This window comes from Neophocaena asiaeorientalis, unplaced genomic scaffold (genome assembly GCF_003031525.2).
Source record: "Neophocaena asiaeorientalis asiaeorientalis breed wild unplaced genomic scaffold, Neophocaena_asiaeorientalis_V1.1 scaffold46, whole genome shotgun sequence".
In the NCBI taxonomy this organism is placed as follows: Eukaryota; Metazoa; Chordata; class Mammalia; order Artiodactyla; family Phocoenidae; genus Neophocaena; species Neophocaena asiaeorientalis.
In genome coordinates, this window is record NW_020175393.1 from 8,736,345 (window position 1) to 8,748,882 (window position 12,538).

The window sequence follows — 12,538 nt, forward strand, 5'->3', positions numbered from 1 at the left end:
TGCCCCCTTCAGATCCATCCCTGTGCCCGTCCATGGGTAAGTGGATCTTGAAAGTCAGTCATCTCACATTAAGACCCACCCCCAAATGCCATGACAACCCAAGTTGTCACCCCGGGGTTGCCTGGATATTTCAGCTTTATAGGTGCCATAGAACTTGAAGGGTCGGCAGACAGCGCCGCTCAGCTGGGAACTTGAAGCAGAGGCAGCTGTCACCTCCCAGGCCACACCAGGCCGTCCTCCGGGCCGTCACACTGCATTCCTTGTGCCAGCTTTTTACGTGGCACCTAATGTCTCCAATGAGATGCTGTGAAAATAATAAGACTGATTTTCTATATACTTATGGAAACACAACTCATGACTTTTTTTGCATTTCTCTTGTTATTGCAGAACTGGAACATTTAGAAAAGGGGAAAAAGTAGAAAAGAAATCACCCATAGTCCTACTGCCCTCAAAAAACAACTGCTGTTCACATTTTGGTATATTTTCTTCCAGTCTTTTCTCTATGTGTGTATATATGTGTACGTGTGTAAAACATTCAGTTGTAAATGTATTGTATGTATGCTTTTGCATCCTGATTTTTTTCCTTAACATTAACATATAGGTAATTTCTGTGATACCACATATTTTTGCAATTTGACGTTTTTAATGGCTACCTAATATTCCATTTACTGGATATAGTATACCTTGCTTAACCATGCTCTATTGGGAGGCATTTCAGTTGTTCCAATTTTTTGTCACTGTACATAATAACACCCTGATGAAAATCATCATGGACAAAATTTTTTCCTACATTTAGAATTACTTAAATTAGGATAGAGCCTGGAAAGTAGGATTTCTAAAGCAGAGGGTCAGCATATTCTGGAAGCATTTGATTTGATACCTTTAGCCAGACTGCTTTCTGAAGGGAGAATTTACCATATGGCAAGGTCACCAACAGGCAAGAACACAGCCATTTAGATCTACCATCGTGTAGGGCCACCACTCACTGTTAGGTATCTTTTAATGTGCCTAAGTCGTGCTCCCTTTTGTAGACTATTCTTTTTGGCCGCTAAATACACGGTCCCCTTTCCAACAGCACTGTCACTTCCTTTCAGGAGGTTACCTCTCCCCTAGTGCAAATCCAGGAGCCAGCCCGCCTGACCTGCAGCTCAGAAACTGGAGCGGCCGGCCTGTCCATTCCCACCATGCTGTCCGTCCTTCTGCCCAGCCCTCAGGCACTTTGTCATTTTCTGCTCATTTCCAGTTTTCCAGCCTTTCTGGTGAGTCTATGGGTTCCCAACCTTCTTCCAATAAATTTCCTTTGCCTTACATTGGACAATCTGTTTGTGTTGCTAACAGAACCTTGAAAATACTGATACTTGGCCAACTTAGCGTTTTTCAAATTGCAAGTCAGGATGCTTTACTGGGTCATGAAGTCATAAAGCTAATCTTGACCAGCATTTAAAAAAAATGAAACAACAGAATAAAAAAGAAAATATCAAAAAGTACATCATCTGGAGTGACGGGAAGTGTTGCTTAGTGAATGAAACTTGTTTTACGCATGTGTGTTTGTGTGCAATCATATGAAATAGGTTAAAATGAAGACATTTCTAATTTTGAAAAACATTGCCCTAATTGAACTTGAGTTACTTGCAAATAAAGAACAATCAAGACCAATCTGTCCTAGATGTTTTTTAGATTTCTCCCCAAATCTTTAGTACCTAGGAAAATGGACTTCTTTGCCAAGCGAACAGTATATTTCAAGGTCCACCCACTATTTTCTCTCTGTTAATAGCCTGACATCTCCTCCCACCCTTTACTTGATGATACTTAATGATAATGGACATCTTTTCCTCTTGGTCTTTAAATTTCTCTTAATAGCACCAATATTCTGCCAGCCCTGCAGGCTGAAACATCCTGGGGTAGTCCTTGAATTCGCCTCCATTCATTTACTCACCACCTACTGTAGCCCAGTAGGAGAGATGGCGAGCTAGCAGTAAACTACAATACACGGCAACATACTTCATCTTAGAAGTACACATGGTAGCTAACAGGGGAAGGGCAGGGCCATTTCACAGGGCGGATGACTCTTCATACCTTCCTACCAAATAATTAGTAAGTTCTGTTGCTTCTACTTTCAAAATATTTTGCCAAATCGCCCCCTTGTTTCCATTTCTACTGAGTCACCCTAGTTTCAATCTTTTTTATTTTATGTAGACTCTCTCTTGCCTACTGCCCTAGAAATCAGTTCTGATCATGTCGCTTCTTTGCTCAAAAGTCTTCAATGGCTCCCACTACCTCCTAAATAAATCCAAACTCCCCAACCCAACACTGTTGATTTGGCTCCTCCACCATCGCCCCAAAATTTCTTTCCAGCTCCATGTCCCACCATGCCCCTGGAACAGGTCCACAAGGTCCTCTCTTCCCCATCACCTATCTGTGTGAGGCCTGATTTTCTTCATATAAATTGACCAAAACAACACATTGCAACAGACTGAAGTAGAAGCAGATAGGAGAATCCAGCTGTCTTCTATTAAGCCAAGCATTAAAGAGATTTGTGAAAAATGTAAAACAAGGCCACACTTCAATTTTCTTTTTTTTTGGAAAATATAGTTATTATCTTATAAAATATATGCTGCTGTGTTAACATGCAATGATTATTTTATTGTTACTTTAAAGGAATTAATAAATATGTTTAAAATTTCCCATTTAACATATTTTTATTAGAAATCAAATGTCAATAGCTACAACTTTGAAAAGTAAAAGCTCTTTGGGATCCTCAATAATTTTTTTAAGGATGTAAAGTGTTCCTGAGACTAGAAAGTTTGAGAACTACTGCCTGAGATCTAACATGTCAGTTAAAGCAGACACAGGGTCTCTGAAATGCCCCTGCCCTCTCCCCTTTCTCATGTTTTACTTCCCTGCCCCAGTGTGTTGCTGGCGATTTTAAACCATTAAAGAAACAAGAAGTGGTCATATGAAGAATAATTATTCTTTTTTTTTGCGGTACGCGGGCCTTTCACTGTTGTGGCCTCTCCCGTTGCGGAGCACAGGCTCCGGACGCGCAGGCTCAGCGGCCATGGCTCACGGGCCCAGCTGCTCCGCAGCATGTGGGATCTTCCCGGACCGGGGTACGAACCCGTGTCCCCTACATCGGCAGGCGGACCCTCAACCACTGCGCCACCAGGGAAGCCCAAGAATAATTATTTTAATAGAAATAATAGTGATTATAGAAACAGCCACTAGTTATTTTAGAATAATAATAATATAAAGAATAAATAAACATAGGGAAATCCCTGGCGTTCCAGCGGTTAAGACTCCACGCTTCCACTGCAGGGGGCACGGGTTCAATCCCTGGTTGGGGAGCTAAGATCCCACAAGCCATGCAGCACGGCCAAAAAAAAAAAAAAAACAGAATAAATAAGCCAAATAATTGCCATAGAATTAAGAATAGAAAAATGATTATATCTATACTATGGCTTTCAGTAAAAAAAACAAAAAAACCCAAAAAACCCTCAGATATTCAGAAAAGTAAAAAGATACAAAAGCAACCACCATTTAAAATTGCTCCTGAATATTCTCCCATCAAATCCACTACTTTTTCATTTTCTCAAATGGCACCTCCAGGACTTTCCTGGTGGCGCAGTGGTTAAGAATCCGCCTGCCAGGGGCTTCCCTGGTGGCGCAGTGGTTGAGAGTCCACCTGCTGATGCAGGGGACACGGGCTCATGCCCCGGTCCGGGAAGACCCCACATGCCGCGTTGCGGCTGGGCCTGTGAGCCATGGCCACTGAGCCTGCGCATCCGGAGGCTGTGCTCCGCAACGAGAGAGGCCACAACGGTGAGAGGCCCGCGTACTGCAAAAAAAAAGAATCCGCCTGCCAGTGCAGGGGACACGGGTTCGATCCCTGGTCTGGGAAGATCCCACATGCCGCGGAGCAACTGAGCCCATGTGCCACAACTAATGAGCCTGCGCTCTAGAGTCCGCAAGCCACAACTACTGAGCCCACGCACCGCAACTCCTGAAGCCCACGTACCCTAGAGCCGGTGCTCCATAACAAGAGAAGCCACCACACCGCAACGAAGAGTAGCCCCTGCTCGCCACAACTAGAGAAAGCCCATGTGCAGCAACGAAGACACAACTTGGCCATTAAATAAGTAAAAATGGCATCTCTGAGGAGAAATTCCTGGTTCCATCCACAAGCAACTGCTCCTTCCTCCAGATTCCCACAGTACTGTCACTCAAACCTTTCTTGCAACCCAGGGAGCCCATAAGAGCCCATAAGCGAACGCATACTGAATTCCTAAATGTGCACATTTAACTACCACAAATCCAGTATTATCTACTGGAGGAGATACCAACCAGCCTCAGAAACTCACGTATTGTTCATAGAATGTGGGCCCTTCCCCAAGCTCAGCATAATCTTCCACCAAAGACTCTGCCACCTGTCCCAATGAAAACTGGCTGTGCCGGAGATCCTTAGAGATGGGAGAGAATGCCCAAGCCATGCATACTGTGTTTTAGGAGCAGTTTAAGGAGACTTAAATAGTAATGTTGACATGTATTTTGTTTTTACACTGACTGTGAACCCAACACAGCATAAAATGTGGCTCTACTGTAAATGAGGAATGGACAAGACCTCTGAGGCTTATAGATGTTGTTGGAGGGATATGCCAGGTGGGTGAACTCACGAGTCCTACATCTACACAGTCCTGTCCTCTGGGCAGGGTACATGGCCTCCACCCCGGGCTGGAGCTGCTGCCCGTTCTGGGATGGAGTATCTAGAAGGTAAAGGTTGCAGGTCCAGCACCAGGACCCAGCTTAACCACCAACTCCAGAGGTGTGCCCGCAGCCACTGTCCTGGTGGCACACCCCTGCCAAGGAAAGAAAGGAAAGGAAAATGAGCATGGAGGGGGGAGGGGAGGGAGCTGGAGGAAAAGCTTGTTTGCACCATGTTGCAGTTAAGGCAGCTGTGGTCGGGCTGATTCATCCAGGGTGCCCCAGAAAGGTCAGGGCCCCAGCCCCACCTAGCAAAGCTCACATCGCCACCACCCACTCCTGCTTCCTGGGTAATGTGCAACACCTGACCTGCCTGCTGGGGCAGGGCAGGGCCCTCCTTGCTCCTTCCCTGCCGTCTTGATTGTCTTAGGAGACAAGTCTGCAGCTCCAGCCAGGGGCACTGAGGGATAGAGGAGGCCCCGGGCTTGCCTGGGGGATGCGTATCCACACCATCACACCTCCACACAGATGTGCAGATCATACACAAACACACTGTCACACACAGGCAGTTCAGGGGCCTACCAGCCTGCTCTCCCTGGTCCTGATGCTGTGTTCAGGACATCTCAACAGGGAACTTGGGGTCCCCTCACACTCCCCCTGGTGGGTGGGCACTCCTAAGTGCACGCGCACACACATGCACACACACACACAGTGCGCGTGAAAAGTCTGACTCCAGTCAGGGTTCTTTCAGCACTGGGCTCTCAACACTGACTGGCTGTATGACCTTGGGCAAGTTACTTAACCTCTTTGCCTCAGTTTCTCCATCTGCAAAGTGAGGAAACCTCAGAGCATTCTTGTGAGGAGTAAATGAGAAATGAGTTAATAAATATGCATATTTATTATAAACTTATTTACACACGGTATATATTATACGTAGGCACTTTCCACAGTCACCGGCACATGGAAGTACCGTGCAAACATATGCGCTTATTACCCCCAACGTCTTCACTGCCACCTGCCTGTGAAGAAATGAGGGTTCAGAGAAAATCCACACAATAGATTCGTACAAGGAATACCAAAAATGACTCCTAGAAGCTGCGATAGAGGAGAAGCAGGGGAGATGCAAGACTTTTGAGGACCACCCAGGAAGCACCAAGCTCATGTCCAATGGTTGGAAACAGTTTTGAGTTAGAACCCAAGAGGCTGGGCCCCAGACAGAAAAAGACTTGGGAGACCAAGAGACCCAAGAGGAAAAACTCAGCCTGGTCCTAAAGGTAGAATTCTAAGAAAAGGTGGTGGCTGCCCCTAAGACCAGCAGGTACCAGCTGACTGGAAAGAAAAAGAGAGAGGGCCTGGGAAAACTACTAAAATGTTCTACATCCTGGCCTACGCTCAGCCATCCAGTACATCTGAGAGTTTGTAACCCCAAGATCCTTACTCACTGGGATGAAAATAGATTCCACCTCTGAACAGTCTCCAAGTTTGTGGTTCTGTAGTAGATACTGCTTAGAGAAAAGGGAATAGGGCTGGAAGGAAAGGAAAAAGCAGCCCTGACTCTCAGAGGCCTGGTGTTGGGAGGAAACAGCACTCTTCCCCTCCATAATCCAAAGACAGCTTGTGATATTCACTTGCCAGAGAAGAGTAAATCCTCCCCGGCGTCTTATTCCAAGCTGATTCCTCAGCACCCAGCAGAGTGACCTTAACAAACCAGAGCTCAGGAAGAAGAGTCTGTGAAGGACAGACAGGGGAAGGCAGCCTCGGGGCCTTCTGTGCCCCATCCTCCTGTCCCCTGGCCAGTCCTCTCCTCCTCCCACAGCCTCTAACACCTCCAGCTGGAGCCCAAGTTGGAGCCCAAGGTCTGCATCTGTCAGAGGCCCTGCTCCGGCTTCCTTTCCCAGAGCTCGGGGCCCTCAGAGGAGGGGCCAGGAGACGCAGCCTGGAGGGAAGAGAACAGAGAACAGAAGGCAGGACGAGCTGCAGCAGACGGCACTGGGGCCAGAACTGGGAGTTTCTGTCCCAATTTCAACTATTCTGTCCAATTGTCTGACCACAGGCCAGAACTGGTGGGTCGATTTTTATTCTAGAAAAGAGGATGAGATGAAGTCATTGGTGGGATGGTGAGGAAAGAAACCAGGGCTGCCCCCTTGTTTTTGGATAGCCCTCCACGCCCAGCGCCAGGAGCTCAGTCTGCGAGATGATCGTGATGATGATATGATGGCGACAGAGGTATCACGTATAAGGGTCTATGACCTGTTTGGCACTTGGCAGGGCTTTGAGTGTATTAACTCCTAAGCCTGGTGCAGAGCGTGGGCCCTGAAGCCTCGGCTCCTTACCCTGTGTATCCACTCTGTGCCTCAGCTTCCTTGTCTGTAGAGACCTAATGATAGTACCTCTCTCGCAGAGCTGCTGTGAGGACACAAAAATTTCACACCTGGCAAGGGAATCCCCTGGCAGAGTCCAATGGTTGGGACTCCACGCTTTCATTGCCGAGGGTATGGGTTCAATCCCTGGTCAGGGAACTAAGATCCCACAAGCCACACGGTGCAGCCAAAAAAAAAAAAAAAAAAAAAAATCTACAGTGAAAAAAGATCACACCTGGCATATTGTAAGCACTCGACGAATATCAGTACAATTAATCCTCACAAAGAGCCAGTGAGGTAGGGACTACAGTTACACCCACTTGACAGGTAAGGAAACCGAGTTTCACACAGCCAGGAAGAAGCCAAGCTAGGACTCAAACCTGGGTGGTTTCTGCACAGAGCACAGGCCCTCTGAGCCACTCCATGAGAGAAAGCACGGATTAGTGGTCATGTGTACAAACCTTACAGCCAAATGGCCACGTCAGACTTCCAGTTCGGCCACTGTCCTTCTGCGTACATGGAAGCCAGCTACTTAACCCTCGGTGCCTTGGTTTGCTCTTCTATAAAACGGGCCTCCTGCCTGACAGGGTTGTTTTTGGCGGGTGGTGGGTAGTGAGTTCCTAAGTGCTTGAAACATGCTGGTTATGGCCTTGCTCTCTGGGCCTGGCCTCTATGGCGCCCTCTGGCCACAGGGCTTGGAACTGCACTCTCTGTCCTGGCACACTCAGGGCCCCGCCTGCTGTGCCCCTGGGGCCCCAATGGCCCTGGGCCTTTCTAAGGGGCGGCAAGGGTTGGAGGGGGGCAGAGAACAGCAAGCAGATCTGAGTCAACAAACGAGGCACCAGGCAAGCCCTCTGCTGCCCCTCCTTCGTAGGGACAACGTCTGGGCCCCTGCTGTCTCTCCTTAGGAGTGGCTGTCCTGGGGTTGTTTAAGCAGGGTGGGAGAACTGGTCAGGCCGCTGAGGGCAAATAGTTTCCGAGAGGTGCGGCTTTCGAGTATCTTAAAAGAGATGACATGACATGGGTGTCATGCCCTCGAATGCTAGGAAAGGCCATGCCCATGAGGGCTACGGGTCTTACCCTCTGCTCCTGACACAGATCCTTCTATTTCAGAGCAAAGGAAGGTCAAGGAGGGGGAAGCGAAGGAAGGGAGGGAGGGGAACCCTTGACCTGGGGAAGGGAGACTGCCCCAGGGGCGGAGGCCTGCTTGTTCTGGCCTGAGCCCAGAGGAAACCTGAGAGCGCATTTTACAGGGGCTGTGCTGGGTCAAAAGTGGCTCTCTGGCCCCTGGCGTGTAGATTGCTGAGGAAGGGGTGGGGGATAGGCCCCAGGAAACCAGCTGGTGGCTGAAGGACCAGGTGGCGCTCTTCACCCCATCCAGCAGCCCTGGAGCCACACACTGGGCAACAGCTCCACCTGGTGGACAGATGGGGAGGGAAGCCGGTCAATAATCACATGGGAGGCTTAGAGGTGGAAGGGGCTCTGAGGCCTTACTTGTTCACAGAAGCCCCTCCCAGGCATGTGCTCTAGACTCCCCTAGATGAGGAATTCACTTCTGCAGAAGGGGATTAGGCAATTATTTGTTAGAAAGTGCTTATGTTTTTTGGAAATCTGTCTCCACCAGTCCCCTAATTGGGGGCTACCAAAGGCAACCTTTCAAATGTTTGAACACAGCTACAGAATCCCTCCCAAATCTTCTCCCCATTTGCTTCAAAATTCCAGTTTGGCCTTAACCTTTCACCCACTACATCTTCCTTTCCCTTGGGTATCTTTTTTTAATATATTAACTTCCAGAGAATCTCTCTTCCAATTCTATACCCAAACCACTCCCCACACACACTAGTAGCACCATTTTAAAACACCTTTGGATCTCAACCTCCTATTGTGCAGGGTCTGATATGTTGGGGAAGTTGATGCTCTAATTTGAGAATTAAATAGATGTCAAGAGCACAGCCTCTGAAGTCAGATAGACCAGTGTTCAAATCTGGGCTCTGCCACTTACTAGCTGTGTGACCTCAGGCAAGCTTCTAAGCCTTTCTGAGCTTCAGTTTCCTCATCTATAAATTGGGAATAGAGGCATTTACTACCTGGAGTTACGGTGAATATCAAATGAGATAAGGCAGGTAGGACACTTAGGACAGCTCCTGGCAACATCAGTCAGCTCCTATGTGGCCATTATAAACACATTTTTCTCATGTTTGGGGCTGTAGGGAGCGCTTTGAGGAAGAGTAAGGTGAAAGGGCAGAGAGGAAAAAAGAAGACTTTGTGGAGTTAGCCTTTCCCATCTAGCACAAATCCCAGGTGAAATCCAACAAATGAGTACCTTGTTGCAATCCCATTTCCAGGGGTGTCTGACCACCTCCACACCCCCACCGACCCACACATAAACACACACACACACACACATAAACACGGGCGGGCCTTGACAGTTCTTTGACACTCAGAGGGTTTAAAATTTAAATGTCTTTGAAGGCAAGAGAAACACACCAAAATAAACACACCTCCGGCTCAGCAGAGAAAGGGAAACTTGGCAGGGGCCCCAGAACTTTCCCCACCCCCAGCCCTCCCTAAACTTCCTCTTGTGGTTTCTCAAGAGTACAACCTGTTCTCAACCTAGAGAACAGCGCCTGGGGCAGGGGGCTGGGGCTTGCTGAGGCTTCCATCGCACCCCACCCTATGATGAGAAGGAAGGAGGGTGTCTGTGTAGAGGAGTGGCCTAGAGGTCCACATAGTTCTGACCTTCACATCCTGCTTACCAGTGATCTCGGTGTGGCCGCCCTCTACCCTCAACTCCCAGCATCAACACCCATCCCCCCAACCCACACCCCTCCCTCAAAGGTAGAGGCTAGAGGTAGTTTGACTGCAGGCAGAGAAGGACAGCCTCTGGGCCTCCCCAGATCTGTTTAGAGGGCTAATGTAAGAAATCTAGAGTTTCAGAAAAGTAGTGGAAAAATGGCTGGAATCCATGGAACCTCTGCCCTGTGGCCCGGCTGGCATCATGGGCAAGTCCCGGTCTGCCTAGAGGGATGGGGTCAGATGCGTGGATGCAGCTTTGGGATGCAACAGCTGTGAGGAAGTAAGGTGTGCATCTTAAGATTGCTTCTACTCCCTGACCATCTTCCTTACTCAGCTACAAAGCTGGATTGTTCCCCTTGGAATCTAGAATATGAGGGTCTCTGCTCTTAAAGATTCCCAGCAAAAGAGGTATCTTGGTTTCCCATCTCCCCAGATTCTGGCACATCACCTCCATGCATCTTTCTTGCATGAAACCTTGATTTGTTCCTCTTGGTGACTGAGGCTTACTCAGGAGAAAACAGACACACACACACACACACACAGCCATTAGGAAAGGATACCAGCTCTGTGTAGTCTCCACAATTCCAGGCCTGCTGGGGCTCCCTGTAAACAGCACCAGCGCCCACACTCAGCTAACAGATTGCTCTCCTCTGTATCTCCCGAGACACAGGACCATAGCCTCCCTTTTGGAAATTCCTAAGCCCCTGGCTCAAGGGCACATTCCATGTGGTCAGTCAAGGAGGCAGGCTAGCCAAATGGTTAAGAACAGGGTCTCCCAAGTCAAGTGACCCGGGTTTAAATCCCAACCCTGTCCTCTTTAGGAAAATTATCTCCTCCATGCCTGAGTTTCCTCATCTATAAGATGGAGATAAGCCTAGTGCTTACCTCATAGAACTGTTAGGAGGATTAAATGAGACATTACATCTAAAACATTTAGAAGAGTACCTGACAGTGCTATATAAGCCTTAGCTAGTATTCTGAACCTTTGAAGGAAGGAAATGGGAAAGAAAAGCCACTTGGGATCATGGAGATCATGGTCTCAAGGACGGATCCTGCTGGAATTCTCAGATATGCTTTTGCTCCTAAATTCCAGGGTAGTAGAAGCTCTGACTTGCTCACCATTATATCCCCAATATCTAGCCTGTGCAGACAGTGCAGCCACAGCAAACAGGTGGTGAAAGAATTCACCATGTCAGCCATCTCTCAAATGAGCCTGGGAATTGAAAGAGCAGAAGAATCTTCAGGAAAGCAATGGTAGATCCAGTTCTTTTCACTCATGTCTAGTTCCAAAGAGAATTGAGGTGGGGGGGCAGAGAGCAAGGATTTGTTAGAAGAAACAGTCCTAGCAACCAGGGATGGGGGGAGGGTGCCCCAGGATTGTATGACTGTTACATCACCCTGGGGTAGACTCTCCCAGCTGCACCTAGCTGGGAATTTCTGGGGTCTTGGGGACCAGCCCAGAAACATGCCTTTCCCTGAATTCATCCAGTTCATTCCTATCTCTTCTTCAGGTCTAGACAGTGGGTTAAAGAGAGGAAGAGCTGTTTCTGGGTCCCTATTGTTTCCCAACGCCCAACACCACAGTCAGGGTTCAGTCCAGCTCTGCAGAATTAGTAAGTTCCCACAAAGACTTCCCCCCACTTCTCTGCCTGGTGACTATTCATCATTCAGAACCAACTCAAATGTCCTCTTCTCTCTGAAGCCTTCCCAGCCACCCCAATGTGACACTTCGTCTCTGTTGTTCTATGACTCAGGCGAGATCACTGCGGATGAATAACATCACTGCGCGCTCAGCATCCCATCCAATCCCACACACAGTAGGTGCTCAGTCAATGTTTGCACATGAATACATTAAGGCTCCCTCAGTAACAGCAACCAATTTCTTCAGTTATTCCTCTTGTTGACACATTAAAAGACACAGAAGAGGGTAAGGCCGTCACTTGCGTACCCATCAGACACCAGAGGGACCACCACTGAGAGGTCCCTCTTTCCAGTCCTGTCCTCTGGCCTCCTCCCTCGGCCCTGGCTGGCGGGATGACCCCAAGGCTCCCTGCCCACACGGCTTCTGCCCTCCTTCCGCCTCCCACCTCATCTCTGAGGTATGAAGAACGACAACAGACAGCCCAGTGAGGTCACTGGGCTTCCAGATCAGCTTGGAGGGTGGCTGTGCAGACACAGAGAAAGCTCAGGGCTTTGGGGGGCTTCTCCGCCCTTCAGCCACGTGCAACTCAGAAAGAAACTGACCCGAGCTTTGAGAGACAACCGGGAGGTGATGAGGACACCATGACCTTCTTAACCCCCCCACCTCAGACCCCCCCGCCCAGGTGTCCAGCCTCAGCTTGGAGGCTCCAGCGAAGAGGGCAGACGCTGACACCCATCTGTCTTGGCTTCTCCAGCCCTCGAGCCTACCTCCTCGGCAGGTGAGCCCCCCGGAGGACCGACTGTGGCTGCACACACTCTCTCCCGCTGCCTCTCGCTTCTGTCTTTGGGGAGATGGGGAGGGGGTCGCCACCTCCAGCCACGGCGAGGGGCGTGCACCCCTCCCCCAGGCGCCCAAACAGAACCAGTTTCCACCGCCGCAGGCGCGGCGTGTTTACAAAGTCGCCGCCGCGCCGCCAATCCCGAGTTTAAAGCTGGGCAGGAAGTGGGGAAGAGGGGGCGGGGGAGACAAAGGGGCTGGGTGC

At 49.1% G+C, this 12,538-nt stretch overlaps 1 protein-coding gene across 1 annotated transcript in view; it reads right to left on the reverse strand.

The window, feature by feature from the left end:
- Positions 1-12,390, reverse strand: part of CCND3 (cyclin D3) — an 81,382-nt gene extending 68,992 nt beyond the window's left edge. The window contains exon 1 of the mRNA XM_024766256.1: positions 12,264-12,390. The gene's annotated coding sequence lies outside the window, so the exon portion shown is untranslated. The remainder of the gene's footprint in view (positions 1-12,263) is intronic.
- Between the last annotated feature and the right edge of the window lie 148 nt (positions 12,391-12,538).